The 21,330-nt window shown below is 32.7% G+C and overlaps 1 protein-coding gene across 4 annotated transcripts in view; it reads right to left on the bottom strand.

The window, feature by feature from the left end:
• Window positions 1-21,330, bottom strand: part of LOC126821837 (neurexin-3a) — a 120,177-nt gene that overhangs the window by 79,190 nt on the left and 19,657 nt on the right. For 3 of the 4 annotated variants that reach the window (XM_050550342.1, XM_050550344.1, XM_050550345.1), the window contains exon 2: window positions 15,372-15,446. The gene's annotated coding sequence lies outside the window, so the exon portion shown is untranslated. Of the gene's footprint in view, window positions 1-14,539; window positions 14,634-15,371; window positions 15,447-21,330 lie in introns of those variants that run through there. The other variant, XM_050550343.2, reaches the window with a different exon arrangement.

The following is a 21,330-nucleotide window of genomic DNA, read 5'->3' as shown; positions in this document are numbered from 1 at the left end:
GACTGGAATAACCAGACACAAAAAATTGCCATTCGGTTGAGACTCGTGTCGTATTTCGCTGGACGTAACTGATTTAAAATTAGAGTCAAAACGGAAACAATTGAATGTAAATCAGTTTATATACAATCAGATTACATCATTATATGTGACCCATTTGGGTCAATTTCTAGGTCCCAAATATTAGCGATTTAGCTCCTTTAAGAATATATTGGCATGAATGATCATACAATTTTGACATTTTGTTTTTGTGCAAGTTCTTTATTGTGCTATTATGCATTTATATGTAAACCTCATGCTGTCTCAAAGGGGATAATTTGATACAATAAAATCTATCTTAACATACACTCTGTTAGATAGAAGAGTTTTTATCAGATATGAATTTGAACAGACACAATTTATATGGATTACTTAACATCTTTCTGTTTCAGGAATATGGTAATACATCAGCTGAGAATATGAGTGGTAGTTGTCAGTTGCAATAAAGAAATACTATAAAACAATACAAAAGATAATTGAGGAACACTTTTTAGTTATCTCTAGAAATTGTTTTAAAAACAAAACTTGGCATGTATGTACTATATAATGATTATTTATAAACACATTTGGCATGCTTGAAATATTAAATATTTTTGTCAGTATAAATCTTCATGGTCATTAGATTTTTTGAAAATTTATTTGTTGGAATGTCTGAGAGTTAATGTTTCAGGTATAGCCCAGGTGCATGCCCTTCTTAAGAGTCTCTTCCCATTTTGCTAATTTTTCTTGATTATTCATACCTGAAGGGCTTATGCTCAAATGTATCATTACACTCAATCCTACGTATATTGTTCAAGCATTGATAAGTGTTTTTTTTTCCTTTATTGTATACATAGACTATGATGTGCTTACATATGAATAATCAAATATATATTGTGCAAATGAACAATCCCCCAAGTCCAAAATTCCATACAAACCCATGTTCGTCATATTATCATTGTTTCAGCTGTCTACATTAACTTATTAAACAATTTAATCGATTTGTTTAACAAAAGCCATAAATATTAATGCATTTTTTAAGCCTACAGAATAATAATATAATCAAATGAAATGGGCATTCTCTCGACAATTATCGAAAAAAGGTTACACAGAGAAAACAATATACTTATTACACCCTGCCTCCCAGATTACGTCTTTCTGCTTCAATTATCATTTCAATTCAATAAATACAACTATATAAAGTCAATCCATTATTAACACCAGTTGGATCGTGTAATGTATCTTTTAACTTGGAATTATTTCAGAAAATTGATTAATATTGCATATTTTATGAGTTTGTCAAATTGATTAATTGATCACACGAACTAATTTTATTCAACACCAGCAGGAGAGAAGCTATTTAATATGTCAATGGTATTGGCATGTTGAAAAGATAAAATCAATTTTATGCTGTTGCAGTTAGACAATATATTCACAGGTAAACCTATCAAAGGGACATTTTCTACAATAAAATAAATGTAATTAATTTGTATAATTTCATATTGAAAATATCCATAGACTCACCTAATTATAGAAAATCCAAGCACCTACTTAGAACTGAGTTGAAAATTATGAACGACTTTCAAATGTGAATTTAATATAATTGTACCTCATCAATGGAATGAGTGATTAGTCTTATATTTTGCATAGAATCTAATGGTAATCTGAACATGTCTGATTATTATACTGTCAAATAAAGAAATATTTTTTACCAACAGGCAAAGATCGCCAGTGCTAATGCCTCTTTAAAAATCTCAAATGACCAACAAGAATACCACACAATATTCTACCTGGTTCAACCTAATGTTCTTAATTTTATTGTATTCAGTTTTTCATTAAAGACGATGGCACTCATGGAAGTGACAGATGTCACTCGCAAGCCTGGATATATTTACCGTTTCATAAATACCTGATACCACATACCATTATATTTTTTCTAATGTGGAAAGTCTACTTTCAGTCGTTACTCAATTTTGTTGAAATTCATCAACCTACCACTAAAAATAATAAAGATTTAAAAAGGGAATAGATATTTCATTTTCAAACAAATTTTTCCAGGACTAAAGACCTGATAAAGAATACAGATTCACTTTATAAATATTTTCAATCTCTATATAGTTGTTTATCTATCAGGATATTGTATATTTTATTATCCAATTAACAGTTTAAGATACATGTATATATACACTAGAGTATGTATATATTCATAACACATTTATTAAACCAGGTGCTAAGTCTGGAATAATACACGAAAAGTGAATCCTGTAATACACTTGACAGCTTACAATCAATGCAGACACGCATGGTAATACATATAAAAGATTTAGCAGTAAAAACAGAGAAAAAATAGCATATTATAACACAAAGCATATAGTATTCATATACTTATCCTATATAGAGACTTATCAGTTTATGTTTATTCTTTAAAAAAAACAAACAAAAAACAAACAAAAAAACCACTGTATCTGAATCTGTAGGCGTTGAATTTCATACTTGTCCTGGTTTGGTATTGCTACATTTGGGTACCAATAATAGAAAATTGGGTACAACAGTAATTAAAAGAGAAAATTTATCCCAAGAGAGCTTTGTACTTTGAATGAATGAATCAATGGTAATCTAACATAATAAAGAAATCAAATCAACCATATAACTTATCACTCTCAGCAAGAAATTATTCGGGATGCACCACATTCAAAATACCCTTATTATCCCACATTCAAGTAATAACCTACATCTAATTTTGTAACATATGTACGGTATATTACACGAGTATTTGTTGAACTTCTTTAAAACCACTAAAACAATTGGGAGATTCGATTGAAAATTAAAACCTGGGTTTACCAGATTTATCTTAAGTTTTGCATACAATTTAAGACTTATCTAAATGTAGTCAAATCACAACAAATCAAAACAAAATTGTTACAAACAGGCGAATTAATTAGTCAATTAATAGACTCAATCAAAAACTGGGAGAATGTCTTCAAGATGGTTAGGGAACAGTGCATTTTCTAGTAATGTTTGGGTAAAATTTCCCTCATAGCATACTGCATGGCATATGCCGGTCAAGTTGGTTCAGAAAACAAAGAAATTAAACCCCATTTGCAGGAGAGGAAAAATATAATCAATCCATTTCAATACATAATAAATATATATTTTCTCTTAGCAAAGATATTTAATGAAAGAATTAATAAATCTTTATGTGTTTATTGCTTAAAACATTTCCCTAGATTTGGTAATATCGCAAGAACTTTTTGTGCAGTAAAGGTGTCAAACAAGCTTGTCGTATTTCACAAGACTCCTGTTAGACTTGTCGACATCAAGAATCTAAACTATGAAAGATCAGCATTGAATAACAATTCAAAATTTGAGAGACAAACACCAAGCTCTAGTTAAAAATTCCACCAATTCTGGTAATTTGTTTTAGAAAATCTTTCTGGTAGTTTGAATAGGTGAAGAGAAGAAGTCAACATGTCGCATGTTTGAGAATATTGATGTTGTTATATTGGACACCAAGAGCGAAATGTCTCATTGAGTTTTCCTCGACTTCCTGTTTTCGTCACATTTAATTGAAGAAAACCAAAAGGTATTATACAGCTCTCGACTGTGGTCAAGTCACCATGTTAGGGATGTGAACTATCATGCATATAAATCAGGCAAAGCAGACAGACTTATTTGTGAATAACATTCATACCAGACACAACTTAATTTCTGGTTTTCTGTTTAACAGGAGATTGTAGAGAAATAAGAGTCAACTAATTTTTTTGCCTTTATGCAAGCTAAAAGATAATTGGACATGTCACGTGAACTTCGAATTTATAACGTTTCTGTCCAATTAACTTTAAAAATGAGCAAACCATAATTCAGTTCAATAGAAAAACAACAGGAAAATCTACAGATAGAAAAAAAAGTCAACTTTATATCATTGACATATTCTACTAGTAAATGAGTGGTTAGATTTTTTTCCTAAATTATATCTTACCTACTAAAAAAAAATCTTCAAAAGCATATTAACAGTGTCAATTTTGTACACATGAAAACCTTTGAAGTAAAAATTACTCTTCAAAAATAAAAATCAGATTTTGTCGAACCAGTGGTGCTCAGTGAACTTTGAAGTATCTTTTAGAATGTAAGTTAAGAAAAGGTAAGTATAGTATATCCTCAGTATTTACGATGACAATGGCCAGTGTGTTGTTGACTACACCTTAAACAGATAGTGTCGGCAAATATCAATCTCCAGTGTCAAAAGGTTAATCACACCACACATAAGTCCACAACTAAAATCTTTCTTCAATCTTGTAGTGACCCACCAACACTACAAAAGGATATCTAGTTAAGCAGAAAATCTTTGATTAAAAGGGTCGGTGAAGATTCTTGACATAGAAACCTGTATGAGGGGAACAATACACAGCATATCTGTTTACATTACTTTACATACATTATCTATAAAATAAGATTTGACAAGATACATATCCTACAACAAAACAGATACACATATACATCTTATATCTGATAAATTAACTGTTATAAAGAAACAGAATTCATCATAATTGGTTCACAAGTAATCACTGTCTTTTCTTAAATTAATTTAAATATGTACTGTTTTCCCTGTAACAGTGGTAACATTAATTGCTGCAATTAATTGGCATCTAATCAGATATGGGGAGAGAGAGAGAGAGAGAGAGAGAGAGAGAATTGGGGTTTAACTTCCATTCGACACAAACTAGGTCATTTTGGGGCTAACATATGGCTCAATTTTATTTCAATAATTAGCTTGCACGTAGAGATCTTTAGTAGTGAGAGGAAACTGGAGGACCTGGAGAAAACCCACGAGGTTGGATAGGCAACCCTACTCCTTGTCACATACAACTGGTGAATCAAAACCACACCAGTTGACTCAATGACAGACCTTATAATGCAACGCACAAACGAATCAGATATGGAATCTCTTGAAATAATGTATACAATGTTTGACAACTAGATATGGAATCTCTTGTAACTAATGTATAAAAACTATGGTATTCTAATCGTAGAAACATTAGTAAAATCAGACGCCACAAAACCACTTATAAATTCTCTTGTAACTTCAAGACTATACATAATTATAATTCCCTGCTTGTAAATTCTTCTAGACTAAACAATTATGTATAATTCCCTGCTTGCTAGTCTGCCACAGTACTTAATATAAAATGAAATGAAATGGGGTTTAACGTCCTGCTGTTCTGCTGCGACTAGGCTAATGAAGACGGGACTTTATAAACAACAGAAAGTACAAAAATCAGAGGCACACTGCATTGGTTACCTGCGAGTTTTCATATTACTTTTAAGATTCTACTAATAACTTAAGTGTTTTCATATTACTTTTAAGATACTACTAATAACTTAAGTGTAAAATTTATATGGCAGAATGTTATTCAACTTAACTTTAAAATGATATTATCCTAGTAGACGTCTCAGGTCATCTCCTGGTGACATTGAGGAAGTTTTAGACACCTTCAAATTTGACTCTGAAATACCCAATTGTTGACCTGTATCAAGATCATACAAAATCAATGTTTTTATGACCGAGTTATTGTTCCAACATATGTGAGCATATTCTACTAACAAACCAAATAGCTAGACATTGGGTTGGTGATTGCTATACGAATGAAACTAGGCAGTAAAAATGAATGATTTATTTGGGGATCTACCCAGAAGAAATGAAATGAAATGGGGATTTAGTGTCGTACTGTTCTCCTTCAATTAGGGCAATGAAGACAGGCATACGCCATAGAAAGTGGCATGAGGGAAATTTTGCCTGGACAGTGGCACTACGACTTACACTTATGTCGAATTCCAACTGCCAAGGGATCTTTTACGCGCATCCCAATGTGTACATGCGACCTTGGTTTTTCGTGGTACTGCACCACTGACAAGGAGGAACCATGCCAGAAAATCCTGATGAACTTTCTCAGCCAACGCAGGGATTGAACAAGGGACCTCCAGGTTAGCGAGCCAGCGTCTTACTCACTGAGTCACCCAGAAGAGAGTTAGTGAGAATTCTTTGAGTGTATGAAAAGGTACTCGAGACAGTTAAGTTCTTGTCAACATTTCTCTGTAAAATACCATCATGGCACATATAGCAGACACACAACCGTGTTAGAAAGGAAGAGAACTTAAATGTACAAATCAAATATTCTTAACTCTGAAACAATGTCCTTACTGTAGCCATCTATTATATATAAAACACTCACATATTAACATAACACATCTTTAAACAATAGCTACGGAAAGAAAGATAATTTATCTTACTAAACAACATTATCTATTCATGCAGAAGACATTGTTCTCTATTGTTGAAGATTGTATGCATTCCTGCTTCAGTTCAATTTATTCTATTTTCTTTACTTTGCAAGAAATTTGCTTCCTTCGTCAGTAGTTCGAGACAAACATCAGTCAACATTAAAAACAAAAACATAGACGTCTTATTGTTCAGATTCCCATTCATTTATTTAAAAAAATATTTTTCAATGCGTGCTACTTACATGTATGAACTGATATGTAAAGAAAAAGCCACAGAATTGAAGGTTCTGTTACCCCAGGATGAGATTAATATTAGACCCAACGCATTTTTATTATTTGATATTTACAATATTATCAATACTACATTATTGTTCTCAAAATATCATTTTTGCCCAAAGGCTGCACTATAACGGAACCGTATGGCTTGTGAAGAATAATAAATTCCAGAAGGTCTTTCAATATACTTTAATGAAGACTCCTGCTATACAATGTGCTGGATGCTAACACAATATACTCCCAATGGCAGCCAATTGTCTGTGCAGTAAATAGGGGTCATGGTCTAATGGCAGTTTATTAGAGGATTAAATACAATCATTTTACCAAAAAATAAACATTTGACCCTAAATTTACAAACACAGTTTCATCACAACATGTATACAAGGTTTGGTGGCAAAGGCAATAACTCCCAATATATTTTCGAATAAAGGAATATATAAATATATTTAAATATCTATATACAGATGACAGTAGATAAAGTATAAGTACTTCTATGTTTAGATACGTAGATATGATTACATATTATTGCTGTATTTATTGACACATTACAAGTGATTATAACAAATAATAAATAACATACATAGGCTTTAGTAACATTATTATTTGTATACATCATACTATGTATTGTCTATATACAAATACAAAGGGCAGAGTAGGTCAATACGATATTATTTATTAAGATATGTATTCTACATAAAATATATACATGTATATGATTTTTTCTTATCGACAGTATTATCATCTATTATGTTCGTCAGCACAGTAAATAATTAGCATTGATCTTTTGATCAATATATTCTTTCTCACTAAATAACGATCAATTATTATTGGATCATAAATTCTCATTTGGGATATTTTTTTGTTAATAATGTGCAATAAAAGTCTAAAATATTGCCAGGTTAATAAATAACTATTATAGTAAGATGGGTTTGGATAAACTTGCGAATTAAATGTCTGCAGATCCGTTGTTAAGTGCTCTGAGCAAATTATCACTCATTTATGCTAATATCAGCTTTGATTAGTTAGTTTATGTGGTTTATTCAAATAAATTCACAATAGAAACCCATTACATCGAGCTCATATTAATATCCGTGATTGCCCCACGGTTCAAACTATTAATCAATAAAGGACAATATGAAAAGAAACGTGCCAGCCCATTTAGCTGTAAGATTAGCGGAGGGAATATCTACATACCATAGTTAGTTATTATCATATGTACTGTTGTAATATAAATGGTGATTTTATCACAATGTTAGTACAGTTTAATACTCAATTATACTTAATATCCAAAGAACAAATAATCATTTTCTAAAGCGGTGGACACACTATCCGAATGATTCGGCCGAATCAATCGGCGTCGAAATTCGCCTAGTGCGTCCACTGTCATTCGGCCGAATTTCTATACGGCCGAATGATTCGCCCGAATCAAACAGGTTTGATATATTTGGCCGAATATTTATTCGGGCGAATTATATTCGCCTGGTGTGTCCACTTCGCCGAAGCATTCGGCCGAATATAGAATTCATTAGCCAATCACCACTCATATCGAGAAGTCACGTGATAGATTGAAGACATAGACGCCGCCATGTTTAATCATGTGACGTGAAAGGTGATGCAATCGGCAGGTTGAATCGGGTGAAGCATTCGGCTAGTGTGCCCACCCATTTGGCCGAATAAAATTCGGCGCCGAACGATTCGGCTAATGTGTCCACTGCTTTAACCAAACACCTGGAAAAACATGTTATTATTAAATCGATTATTTTAATGTCGGAAATAAACTAAACTTTATGATATTTATGGATTACTTTATTGTTCACTATTATATTCAATACAATAATTTCAATTGTCAATGAATCTTGACAATGTCCTTGTTCTCTGTAAGTTTTTCAGTACACTGTGACAAATTGCAAGGACATGAGTCAACAAAAATGAAATGAAATGGGATTTATTACTGACCTATATTTCGGGGTTTGCAGGAAATATTGCCCAGACACTGGTGTTTGTCTAATTCCATGCATGTACTGCAAGGGTTCTTTTCCCAACAAATTCCATGTACCAAGGGTTCTTTTCCCAACAAATACATATGACCTATTTGGAAATAATTCTTCCGCCTGCAAATTACCCAATGAAATGTTATGGGGTTTAATGTCTTGTCATCACAAAACTGGGTCATTTTGGGACTGACACGGTTAAAAAAAAAAGTGCAATACAAGAAAGGTGAATTTGGCACAGACAGTAGTAGTTTTCGCCTACTCTTTATCGTATTTCTATTTGTCAAGGGTTCTTTTACATGCCCACTAATGTGTACATGTTTTTTGTACTCTTGAATGAGTACCCCTCACAAGTGGAATCAGTAGGGTATTCTAGTTGGGAATGAAAATGAAAAGAAATGGGGTTTAACGTCCTACTGTTCTGCTCCTGAACTGGGCTAATGAAGACAGGCTATGAGGGAAATTTTGCCCAGGCAGCAGCGCTACAGCCTACTCTTATATCGAATTCCAACTGCCAAGGGATCTTTTATGTGCACGCCAATATGTACACGGGACCTCGGTTTTCCGTCTCATCCGAACAACTAGACAGCTGTCCTTGTCGTCAGGCCCATTCTAGTTGGGAATCCAGTGCCTAGTATAGTTTTAAGCACCCTTTCTTATATCTTTATTTTTATGGAGAAAAACCCTCATGAACAATCATCACCATACACAGTGGTGGCCTCTGATACACAGTGCCATTCCATGGACAATTTTGTCACAAAACCTCCATCAAAGATCATCACAAAAACCATTATGACAATCATTCTAAATAATCAAATTAACTCCTTTGTCAAATTGGCATTACTAGACTTCCAAGAAAAAAAAAACCATTCCAATCTTCCACCAAATTAATGCTCCAGGGTTGAAAGAACTGATTTGGTTGAGTAACCATGATTAAAAAAGCGAACTCCAGAGATCCGTTTGAGATCCATTCTCCTAACGATCGCGAGCTAGTTACAGTTACACTGCTTTTATGCATCAATGGCTCCCATGAAAGATGTGATGAAAAATTAACCATGCTTCCTGTGGCATAAAAAGTGAACGCATAAAAAATGAGGTTGTTCGAAGCAATGTGAGCAATTTTTCAATCTAATTAAAGTTTAAATGAATGCTTTAGTAAACGACTAAGTGACAATTGATGTTGTATGATTTAGTCGTTTAAGTCTTATCCTGAGATTATTAGATTAACAATCAGCATTACAATAGATTCTATGTTTTCCGTTATTATTCAATTATCGCTTGACAATCATCAATAATATGTGAATTGATAACAAGTGGAGACACGGAAATATTTTTATTGATTTCTATGATTTTCAATGGAATTCATTAAATAAGTACAATTCCCTTACAATTAATTGTAAACAGTGTACCGAAACGAGGTTATAATGAATGTAGTTAATGGTATTAAGTACAGGTTATAGCACATAATTACAAATCATTGACCTACAAAAATATCAATAATTTTCAACTCATAAATAACATTATTACAAAAGGTGATGAGTACATATGTATACACAGACAGCTTGATACACCGTGCACAAAGAAGATATCACACAAATAAGAGCTAAGCAGTTTTAATTGAATTTTATTATTTGAGGATAAAATATGTTAGATAATCTCCTGACTCTGATGTAAGCAGATAATAATGGATACATGTACAAAATAGTTCAATTTACAAACTATGTGACCAGCTTATATAAATTAGATAAAATAATCTGGATTAACATTAATAGAAAAGAAATGAAACATTGATCCTACTTTTTTTGCACCAACCATGTTGAATTCCTAAATAGACTTTCCTGATAATCTAGAAATGAAGCTTCCCAAAACAATGAGGTATGCGTTTGAGCAGACAAATACAGGATAGGGTTTAACAAAACATAGTTAATTCATTCTTGGGACTAACATACTGAAAATTTAATTCATGCTGAAGTAAGGACATTCTAGTTGAAAAGTCAAGTTCCATAGCCAGACTTGTTTGTATGTCATTTAAATTCTATCCATCATATTGCAATGCTTTTCTTGGCTTGCATGCAGACATTATTCCTGACAGTGTTAGATGAAATGTGAAAGAGCAACAAAGATTGAGCTCTGTCTCTTGTAAAACACTGCTGGATGACATTTTGTAAATCTTTTTACATGATGTTTTTCAGAAAAAAAGACAACACAGACTTTTAAATTGCAAAACGTCATATTAAAATGATAAATCTGAAATCATGTATTGCAGAATGACATATTTCTCCATATAATTCAAAATAAAAAATGATATCATCATGTTCACGAAATGGAAACAATGCAAATCTGGTCTAGTGCATGCATGAAAAAGTATAATTTCCCATAATTCAAATGGTTGGAATGTAAAATATCCTTAGAAAATAGACAGATTCTGATGTTAAACATAAAACAAAAATGACATCTGTGTCAGAAAATAAATGCCATGTACAGGTAGACATACTAAATCTATAACTCATTGGATTCCTGTATCACCATCAGACCATTTAAAGATCCATAAAATACAACAGATTTCTAGAAATATAGCCTTCATAACTATACCGATTGAGCAAAATAGTACTGTATAAAAAAATTAACATGAACATGGGTTTAGCTTCCTACCTTTTTACATCAACTGGGCTAATGAACACAGGTATACACAATGCAGTGTGCTATTATTATGAGGGAATTTTGGCCCTGACAGCGGCACCATGGCTTTATCATATTTCCATTACCAATTGTCAGAGTATACACAGTAGTTCTCTTTGTCCGAAGAAACCTGGCAGGAAAATCCTAAGGAACTGAAGGTTGAACCTTGGGCCTCCTGGCTAGTGAGACATCACTATACTACCTGAGCCACTGTGCTTCCCATGAAATTAAATTTGCATAACATCTTAAATGGATTCTCTGTACATTATCATGTTTGGCCATTTACAACTTCTAAATGATTTAATGTTTTTAACCAGAATTTGGTTTGTTACACAGACAAGAAAAATCAGGGCTATTAAAGCAGATGTTCAAAAGGGTGTCAATACATAGAATCAATACTATTAGCAGAAGACAAATGCAACTCACACCTAATTTCTTTTAAATAATACATGAAGATTAGCCAATGTGAGGGTTCAGATTTAAGCAAAGGAAAAGCTCCTCCAATCACACATTTTTAAATGTTAAAGAAATTTAGTGTGTAATTTGAAACAGGAATGGTCTATAACTGTCACCAACAATTAAAGCAATGCAGTTTGTATGTCAATCCTTTTCAGTAACCCTTCACACTTTGAACAGTGTTCTGTTTCCTAATTTGTCTTTCGATAGCTATTCAGTTTTCTAACATGATTTAAATTTGATCTGTCAAAATAATTGTAAAACAGAAACATATTAAAGATTTGCATTTTAATTTGATGGTCTTAACTCAACAACAAAATAAATCATTCTTACTTGTAACTCTTTTAAACCATCTTTGACATTACGAACATAAATATTGTGGAATCTGTGCTTAAATACATATAAAAGACACCTACACAAATAATAAATCTTTTTTAAATTCATTTGGAACGGATGTGAAACAGAAATGTCCTCACAAAGATCAACTTTATATTATAGCCAGAGCCTTAGAATTAAAATGTATTTAAAAATTTCACATAAAAAAAAACACCCTTTCAACAATAAAACTTCTTCTAATTAATTAAAAAAGGATGTAAAACAGAAATGTCCTCGCAAAGATCAACCCAATATTATAATCTGAACCATAGAATTGAAATGTATTTAAAAATTCCCCCAAAAAAAATCAGATGAGAACCACACAATATCATTTTTGTAAGAAATGATGTAGAATAGTAATTTACTTACAGATCAAACCTCAAAAGTAAAATGTATGTGAAATGATACAATGGTTTCAACTACCATATAACGAAGGTCACATCTTATGGTTGACCCATGAAAACAAGTGATATCAGAGCAGTCGGTAATATTTACTTACCTTGTTGAAAAGCAACAAAAACGACAGCTACTCCATCACACAAACATAAAACATCTCATTTTGGAAAAATATAATTCAGAAAAAACATTCCTCATAACGCCACTTCAGTTCTAATTAAAAGTAAACCATTTTAGCTAGGGATAACAATCTGGAGTGACACTTAACAGCCCCTTATACTATTGGGTAGTGGTTGCTTGTTAACTGTTGGATAATCTGTGTGGACCGATTGCAACAACTTACAGTTTATTACAGACTTCTGCCTTTAGATCCCTTTTCATTATCATGCCTATCAGACAGTGAAAACTAGATGTGACACCTGACAATAGGAATTTTGACCTACAAATTCTCAGCTACCATTTTATTCGGCCTGAGAATTTGTTTGGTTGAATTTAATGGCTGATATCTCTTCCATTATGTGAGGATTTCCAGGGCAGTCGGTCTACTTTAACTAAAGGTTCTGGGATATTAACGGCCATTCTTGTTATAGAATTGTATCTGATTGGTATACTTAGTGTAATTATTCAATGGCTTTTATCTATTTCTGTCATCATTGAAGATAATTCAACACTTATTTCTGCTTGATGAAGCAGAAATAGCATGAATGACTGCCTCTTAAGGAAGTTCTATAACATTCAGTACTCTAAACCAACCTATTAAAGTAAGCAACATATTGACATCAACAACCTACAGTTTCAACAAAAGCTCATAAATTATGGATATTTAATAATAAATCACCATGGATCAGTTAGTTTTATTTAAGAAACTGTATGAAGTGTATTCAAGATGTATGTACATATGTATACATATACCCATTCAATCATGTTATTATTAATGTATGTCTTTGTATATAAGTTATTAAAGGTGTAATTAAGTGTTAATATTCTTCTTTGTGTTCATAATAACACAACTTTATGATATACAAGTGTATAAGATGAAACATTTTATTGACTATGAAGTGGGCTTAGTTTCTTATCATCCTCACAGTTTGGAATCCCATTTATAATGACAATAAACCAACGTTCTTGTCACCTTTGACATTTTTTAAATTTGTACAGGAAATAGATGTCCTATTATGTATATTATAAAACTGAAAAACTTGTTTAACAAGAAAAACAAGTAACTACAATGTGCGTCTTGAACAAATTGCTTTCTCCCTTTTGAAATATTGCCACTCAAAATTCTGAACAACTAAATTCACACAATTGCAGATAGCAAAACAGTCCCATTTTATAAAGTCAATATAAAAATCATAGTCCCATTTTATAAAGTCAATATAAAAATCATGTATCAATAAAAAGGGTTAAAAGTCAACTCAAATATTCACAGCAATAATGCATGCTACTAATCTACCACAAACAATTTATAAATACTACTGACAATAAAGATCATATCTACAAGATTTAGATAAGATAAAATATTTTATGCTTTCAATCACTTATGATAAGAAACATTTCTATGATTTACCAGTATAATTGTACAGATTTTCTCATTAATAATTGTAGCGAAACTCAAAAGGATATCATTGCAAATAAGTTGATCATTGCTGAAGGAGAAAACTGAAAATACAGGAAAACCCACTGTTATCTATTAGAGATAGATCAACAATAATAGTCTTTCATTTATATATTAAAGTTCAATATAATATTCCTGAGAGATACCTAAGGGCACACTTTTTGCTCCTGACGAGGTAAACTTTTCAACAATGTCTTGATGAGTTACTAAATCCTTGCCCTATAGATGAAAAGTTGGGGTTTTAACAACAGAGCCACTATTTTACAGCAAATTACCACCAGTAGTCAAACTAAACAAAATTGTGTCTAAAATGTATAAAATTACTGGCAGTACTTATAAAATAAAATATATGTATTTAAACATCAAAAGCTGTATGACAATGGTCTCCCCATCTAATTTATGTGACAAGACTAAATGCCTCTTTAACCAGCTATAAAATCATCAAGACACGACATACCTGTTCTCTTTCATGTGAAGACAATCATAATAAATTCTCCACTAAACAAAGAAATAACTTCCCTTTCTAAACGGACAAATTGACAGACGCAAAGACGTACATAAACTGCAATGGTAAAGTTGTTACTTGTCATGAAATAGTTATGGAAATTCAAATGACAAATATTTCTGGCAAAGTGTCAACACATTTTTGATAAGAAATATTGAGCTATAATGTTATAATATACTATTATGTCTTTAATACATTTGATCCTTAATCTATAAGTATATACCTATGTGTACTATCTACGTTCTTATGAATATAAAGATATTTCATACTATCACCCTTACTCTAAAACCTTTCAGTAAAAAGCCTCAAACATTTCAATGTTTTCAAAACCAACATTTGCTGTGTTATACCAATATCATTCATTTTGGTTTCTCTTTGTGTAGTAATGTACTTTTCTAATACATAAGTGTTTATAAAGTTGTCTCTTTATTACTAGTTGAAGAATGCATGCAAGGCAAGACTTTTTTTAAAATCTAAAAGAAAAATCTTACTATGTGAAATATTAAAATGTATTAATGACAAGGGTAATATAGTGCTGCCAGGTACCAAATATGAGTAGCTTATTCACAGTCAAGGGCAATAACTTAACATAAATTGAAAGGAGAGTCTGAAGTTTCGATGACAGCGGCAATAACTCTGTGAGTTTGAAAACATTACCTCTAAAATCTTGTGGAGCATTTACAAGAAAAGAAGTTGTGTCCAGTGTTCTAAATAAGAGGAAGCATGGCTTGCATCATGCATGATACACACATGTATCTCTATACTTATAGCTAAATGAGCTTACCTTTAAAATATAGGAGCTGTTACAATTTTATTTTTTAAATCTGTTTTAGTACAAAACTAATGTTCATATTTTGCCCTGAAAAGAAATAAAAAATACATAAATACAGGTACATATTTGTGGATATGATTTGATATTCATATAAAAGTAATTTGAGTAATATACACCACATAATTAAATGAGAATTCAACAGGCATAACCAGACATAACCTGAAAAATATCGCTACAAATTCCCTTTTGATCGGCAAATTCCAACAGAAGCATTAAATAACCGCTCCTATTGGGCCAATATTACACTGAAACTAGGAAATTACTAGATTAATAATTGATTCTTTATTAACAGTTCAACGGTGAAAAGAGTAGTCACGTCATATCTCAATGAAAAATGAATATAAAACAGAAATCCTCTTTCAATTACAGTTTTTGTCAAAGACAATTAGTATCCTGTGAGAGTGACATTATAATTGAATTGACTGCATGACAATCTGAATTTTTTTTTCGTACCTATAAATCTGACGTATGTGGTTACAAATACTTAAAATGTTTTCCCAAACCTATGAATATCATTTGAAGGCCTTCAAAGAAATAAATACATGTTTAACGCCTTCTTCGATTATTCTTGAAAGTGTCACACCTGCATCTTTATCAGTTTCACTTTTTTTTTTAGGTATTTCGTCATTTTTGGAGGATGTTGTTCACTATCAGCCACCCGCTATAACACTGTGATGCAAATAATTTAAAAGTTAAAAATAAACAATGTTTGCCTCTTTCTAATCTAAAGGAGAAAGTCAATATCTATAAAATGCTATCCGTACATGTACATGTGTACTTTTAAGCACAAGTCTAAAATTAATTGGTTATTTCAGTTATTTAATTGTGCGAAGACAGTCTCGATATAAAAGTAAGCAGAATGAAGGTAGTGAAATGTCATAGCATAAATATATCTAAAAGTCAAGGAAAATGTCAAGTAGGGCTGATCTACACCTCTAGGGCAGTTACATCAATATGATGAAATTACAGCCAACATCTTAACAATATCATCAAAGCTTCATACAAAAGTCCACAACCAACGTCTGAACTGAACCTACATGTACATCGTTGTTACAAAACAAATTCTCCACACCTAAACAAATGACTCTTCAGGTCTCATGATTAAGATAGCTATATTTGTAGACAGGTCTCACATGCTGATTCATTTTTTTGCAAGAACGGACCAAATTCATTTCTTAAAACGTCCATATTCATAAAAGGAAAGTGTTAAGAAATTTTCCTGGAAACAACTGCTGTGAGGGTCACAGAAGACTTAAAAATATACAAGAATTTTCTATGAAGAAAAAATGTAATATGTTGACACTTATATATAGGGTATTCCTTCTCTTTGTAGCACACTTTAATTGTGTAAGGCAGGGTATGCTTTCTACAATACCTGATACCACTTATCATTTACATATATTTCCAACAATTTTGTTGTACTTTAGAATCATGAAGTAATTCTTTTGAATAACAATGACTGAGACAAGGTGAATTATTGTATGGCTGGCACCAATGTCATGCAATGTTTTAAGGAACACCAATATTATTGGGATTCACGGTATAATTATATTTCCATTAACATTTTAAAAATAAATGCTTCATTGAAATGGCAATCATTCCACAATAATTTTTATCATTTTCCTGCTGACATTAAAAATAGGCTGCCAGACTGAGCAGTCTCAAATTCTTTTAAAAGCAAATGAGGGTTGCCAAATGGAAGCATCTACAATTAAAGATGCCTTCCTATGTACAGACTGGGTGATTTGATGATATATATGGGCTAGAAACATATTCAAACTAATTAATCTATCAAAAATTTGCTTCAAATCCTTCTCAAAACTCTGTATTCGCAGGGAAATTACCTCACAATATAAAAAATCTATTTATCCCGTAACTTGTTTAAAGGGAGGGACCATTTTTAGAATGTATTTGTCGTCACTTACTGTCCATTTACCATACATATTGAACCCTTAGTAAAATCTTGGATTCTCTTCTGCCAATTTCTTTTTCCACTGTTTAATTGCAGGGTCTGTTGTACATGTAAATCCCTTAATGTTCCAAAAACCGCTTAACCATTTGATTAAGAAATAACAACTGCTCCTTAAGATGTTTTTCAGGGTATCCAGTATTTTTGTCCCCCGCCTTTCGAAGAAAGCAGGGGACTATTAAAATGGGTTCGTCCGTCTGTCTGTCTGTCTGTCTGTCCGTCTGTCTGTCCGTCACACTTTTTGGGACACAATAACTCTCTTCCTAATTGAGCTAGAATGTTCAAACTTGGTGTATGTGTTTATTAGGTCAATGCCTTGATGGAGTTCGAAGATGAGCATTTTCCGCTTAGGGTAAGCAGAGATAAGCAATTTGATTGGTTGATGCTTTGGGACACGATAACTCTCTTCCTAATTGGGCTAGAATGTTCAAACTTGGTGTATGTGTTTATTAGGTCAATGCCTTGATGGAGTTCGAAGATGAGCATTTTCCGCTTAGGGTAAGCAGAGATAAGCAATTTGATTGGTTGAAGCTTTGGGACACGATAACTTTTAATTGAGCTAGAATGTTCAAACTTGGTGTATGTGTTTATTAGGTCAATGCCTTGATGGAGTTCGAAGATGAGCATTTTCTGCTTAGGGTAAGCAGAGATAAGCAATTTGATTGGTTGATACTTTGGGGCACGATAACTCTCTTCCTAATTGAGCTAGAATGTTCAAACTTGGTGTATGTGTTGATTAGGTCAATGCCTTGATGGAGTTCGAAGATGAGCATTTTCCACTTAGGGTAAGCAGAGATAAGCAATTTGATTGGTTGATGCTTTGGGACCTGATAACTTTAGTTCTAATTAAAAGGGAGAGTGAGGACACTTGGTGTATAGCTTTATTATATCAATACCTTGACTAAGTCTCGATAATGAGCATTTTCTGCTTAGGGTAAGCAGAGCGATAAGCAATTTGATTGGCCGAGACTTTGGAACACATTAACTCCTTTTCTAATTGAGCTAGAATGTTCAAACTTGGTGTAGGTGTTTATTAGGTTAATGTCTTGATGGAGTTCGAAGATGAGCATTTTGTGCTTAGGTTAAGCAGAGATAAGCAATTTGATTGGTCGAGACTTTAGAACACAATAACTCTCATTCTAGTTGAGTTAGAATGTTCACACTTGGCATAGGTGGCTATTAGGTGAATGCCTTGATGGAGTGTGAAGATGAGAATTTTTTGCTTAGAGTAAGCAGGGATAAGCAATTTGATTGGTTGATGCTTTGGGACACGATAACTTTAGATCTAATTAAGTGAGAGTGAGGACACTTGGTGTATAGCTTTATTATATCATTACCTTGACTAAGTTTGATAATGAGTATTTTCTGCTGTCATGTCATGGCTGAGTTCAATTATTAACATTGGTCGATGCTTTGGGACAAGATAACTTTGATTCTATCTGATAGAGAGTGCTGAAACTTAGTGTATAATTTGATTGCTCGATACTTTTGAAAAAAATAAATGTGCGATTAATTAATGTGTCATCTATTTATTTTGGGATTTCGGCGGGGGACATCAGCCTCACTGTTGGCTTGTTCTATTAAGATTGGGCGTCTCTACTTATAGCAAATTTGTCATACCTTTATTGGAAATAACTACCCTATAAATACTTTCGTGAGGATGTATTTTTACAAGACACAAAAGATAGGTTGCCAGATAATGAAACATACACCCACAGCAGCTAATTAAATCGCCTGAGCAGTAGACAAGAGTTGTTGCATATTTTTCTTTTGCAGGTAATGGGTGGCATTTACAAGACAATTTCATACAGATCAGATTATAATTTTCGTCGTATGAGGGTTCACAAAGTTCTAAAATTGGAAACAAGGGCCTTAACATTTGTTGTTCGAGGGTCGGGCATTCACATTGTTATACAAGAGACATAAGTGTAGAGGTAATCGATGGAAATTGCTGAAATTAAATAGACTCCTTCGTTTCACTAAATGATGCATATAAATTTCAAACAGATGGAATGATAATATTTGTCAGTCTATAGCATTCACAAGGTCCAACAAAGTGAAACATGGGCCATAACTCTAGAAGTCATTTGGAAATGGCTAAAATTTATTGGGCTTCTTTGTTTCACTAATTTGAATGATGCATATAAATTCCATACAGATCGGCTGATTACTATTGTTGTTTAAGTGTGCACAAGGTGAAACAAAATGAAACAAGGGCCATAACTCTAAGACGTAATTAACGGAAATTGCTGAAATTCAATAGGTTTCAGTGTGTTACTAATATAAGTGATGCATATAAATTTCATACAGATTGAATGATAACTTTTGTTGTTAGAGCTTTTACAACGTTCAACAAAGTGAAACAAGGGTAATAACTGTAGAAGTAATTAACGGAAATTGCTGAAATTCAAAGTGGGAGTATAAAAACAGAGAGAGAGAGGGAGAGCGAGAGAGAGAGTTTAACATCCACTCGATACAAACTAGGTCATTTCGGCACTAACATATGGTTCAATTTTATTTCAATAATTCGCTTGCGCGTAGGGGTCTTTTAGCAGTAAGAGGAAACAGGAGGACCTGGAGAAAACCCACGAGTTTGGACAGGTGACCCAACTCCTTGCCACTTATGACCGAGAATCAAAACAACGCCAGTTGACTAGATGATAAACCCTTATGATACAGCGCGCACACACTAACTATTCGATCATCCACCACCACCCCCATAAAAACTGAGTAACAGCCCATTAACGATACATTATGGGAGATTTTTATAAGGAGTTAGCCATTCTTGCTATAACAGTTAAAAAATAGATGATGAAAGAAGAATATATTGAAAATTTCAGTCAAATTACTTTATTCTGAACATAGTTATCACCAGTGTAATTTTTTACTAGAAATGGGATTGAAATCCATTTTCACCGATTCTTAGTATGGCCGATCGTTTGATTGACAGGCGTTAACTCCACCTACATAATCTCTGCTGTCTTTTGTCTGCTGCCATCATATCTGAATTTGTGTTTTACCTTTTTGGATTTTTATAACAATTGGACAAAATGAGTGAGAGGGTAAATTTTCATTCTCATTGTATTTTGGGCATGCATTAAATCAATTGAATATAGGACATAATATTGGGGAAATAAAAATATCTTTATTGATATTATTAAGACAGAAGGCCTGTCCGTCTGTATTAGTCATTACACGGTCTCCGGGAATTGTATAATTTGTCATATGTTTAGTTTATTGTACTTTAAATAGTTTAGATGTCATTTGTTAAGGCATCGCTCAACAGCGGGCTCGCTTCGTACACTCTATCATTTAGCCTCGATCCGGGAGTATGACGTCAACAGTTAATCTCTGCTTACGACGCCATTTAAAATTAAATTAGTCAACGAAATCCCGTTTAAATCCAATTTATAATTTCTATGACATCTGAAGCCTAAATAAAGACTTGCAATAATCAGATTTAGCTCTTGCATAATGTATGTTTAAGTAATTACCAGTTATAATTTGGCCTCTAGTTCTTTCTAACATTTATTATATAATTCAATTGGCTGATCCGTGCAGAAAAGTAGGATGTTAAGTTAAACCCTATTCAATTTAATTTCTCATGAAAGTAAACACTATAGTGTATAAATTTTGTGCCAATCTAAAGAAAACTTTAGCCACTAGAGAATCAGGCGGTGACAACAATATACAACCAGGCATATAAAAAAGATTATACGATTGGGTCACATAGGAAGTGGGATGGAACTTGATTTCATAGAAAAGAATCATGAAAATCATTCATAATATATGAGAAAGATATAATAAGAATAAATAACATCAATAATCTGACATCAAATATTTATCTATCCATTAAGAAAACTTGATTAGCATGAAATTATGAACCATAGGTTTTATACAGGAACATTTTTTTGGGGCTAGATCAAGTGAGCTGCATTAACT

This window comes from Patella vulgata, chromosome 5, assembly GCF_932274485.2.
Source record: "Patella vulgata chromosome 5, xgPatVulg1.2, whole genome shotgun sequence".
Taxonomy (NCBI): domain Eukaryota; kingdom Metazoa; phylum Mollusca; class Gastropoda; family Patellidae; genus Patella; species Patella vulgata.
Note: the sequence above shows the minus strand (reverse complement) of the source record. Positions and strands in the feature narration are given on the sequence as shown.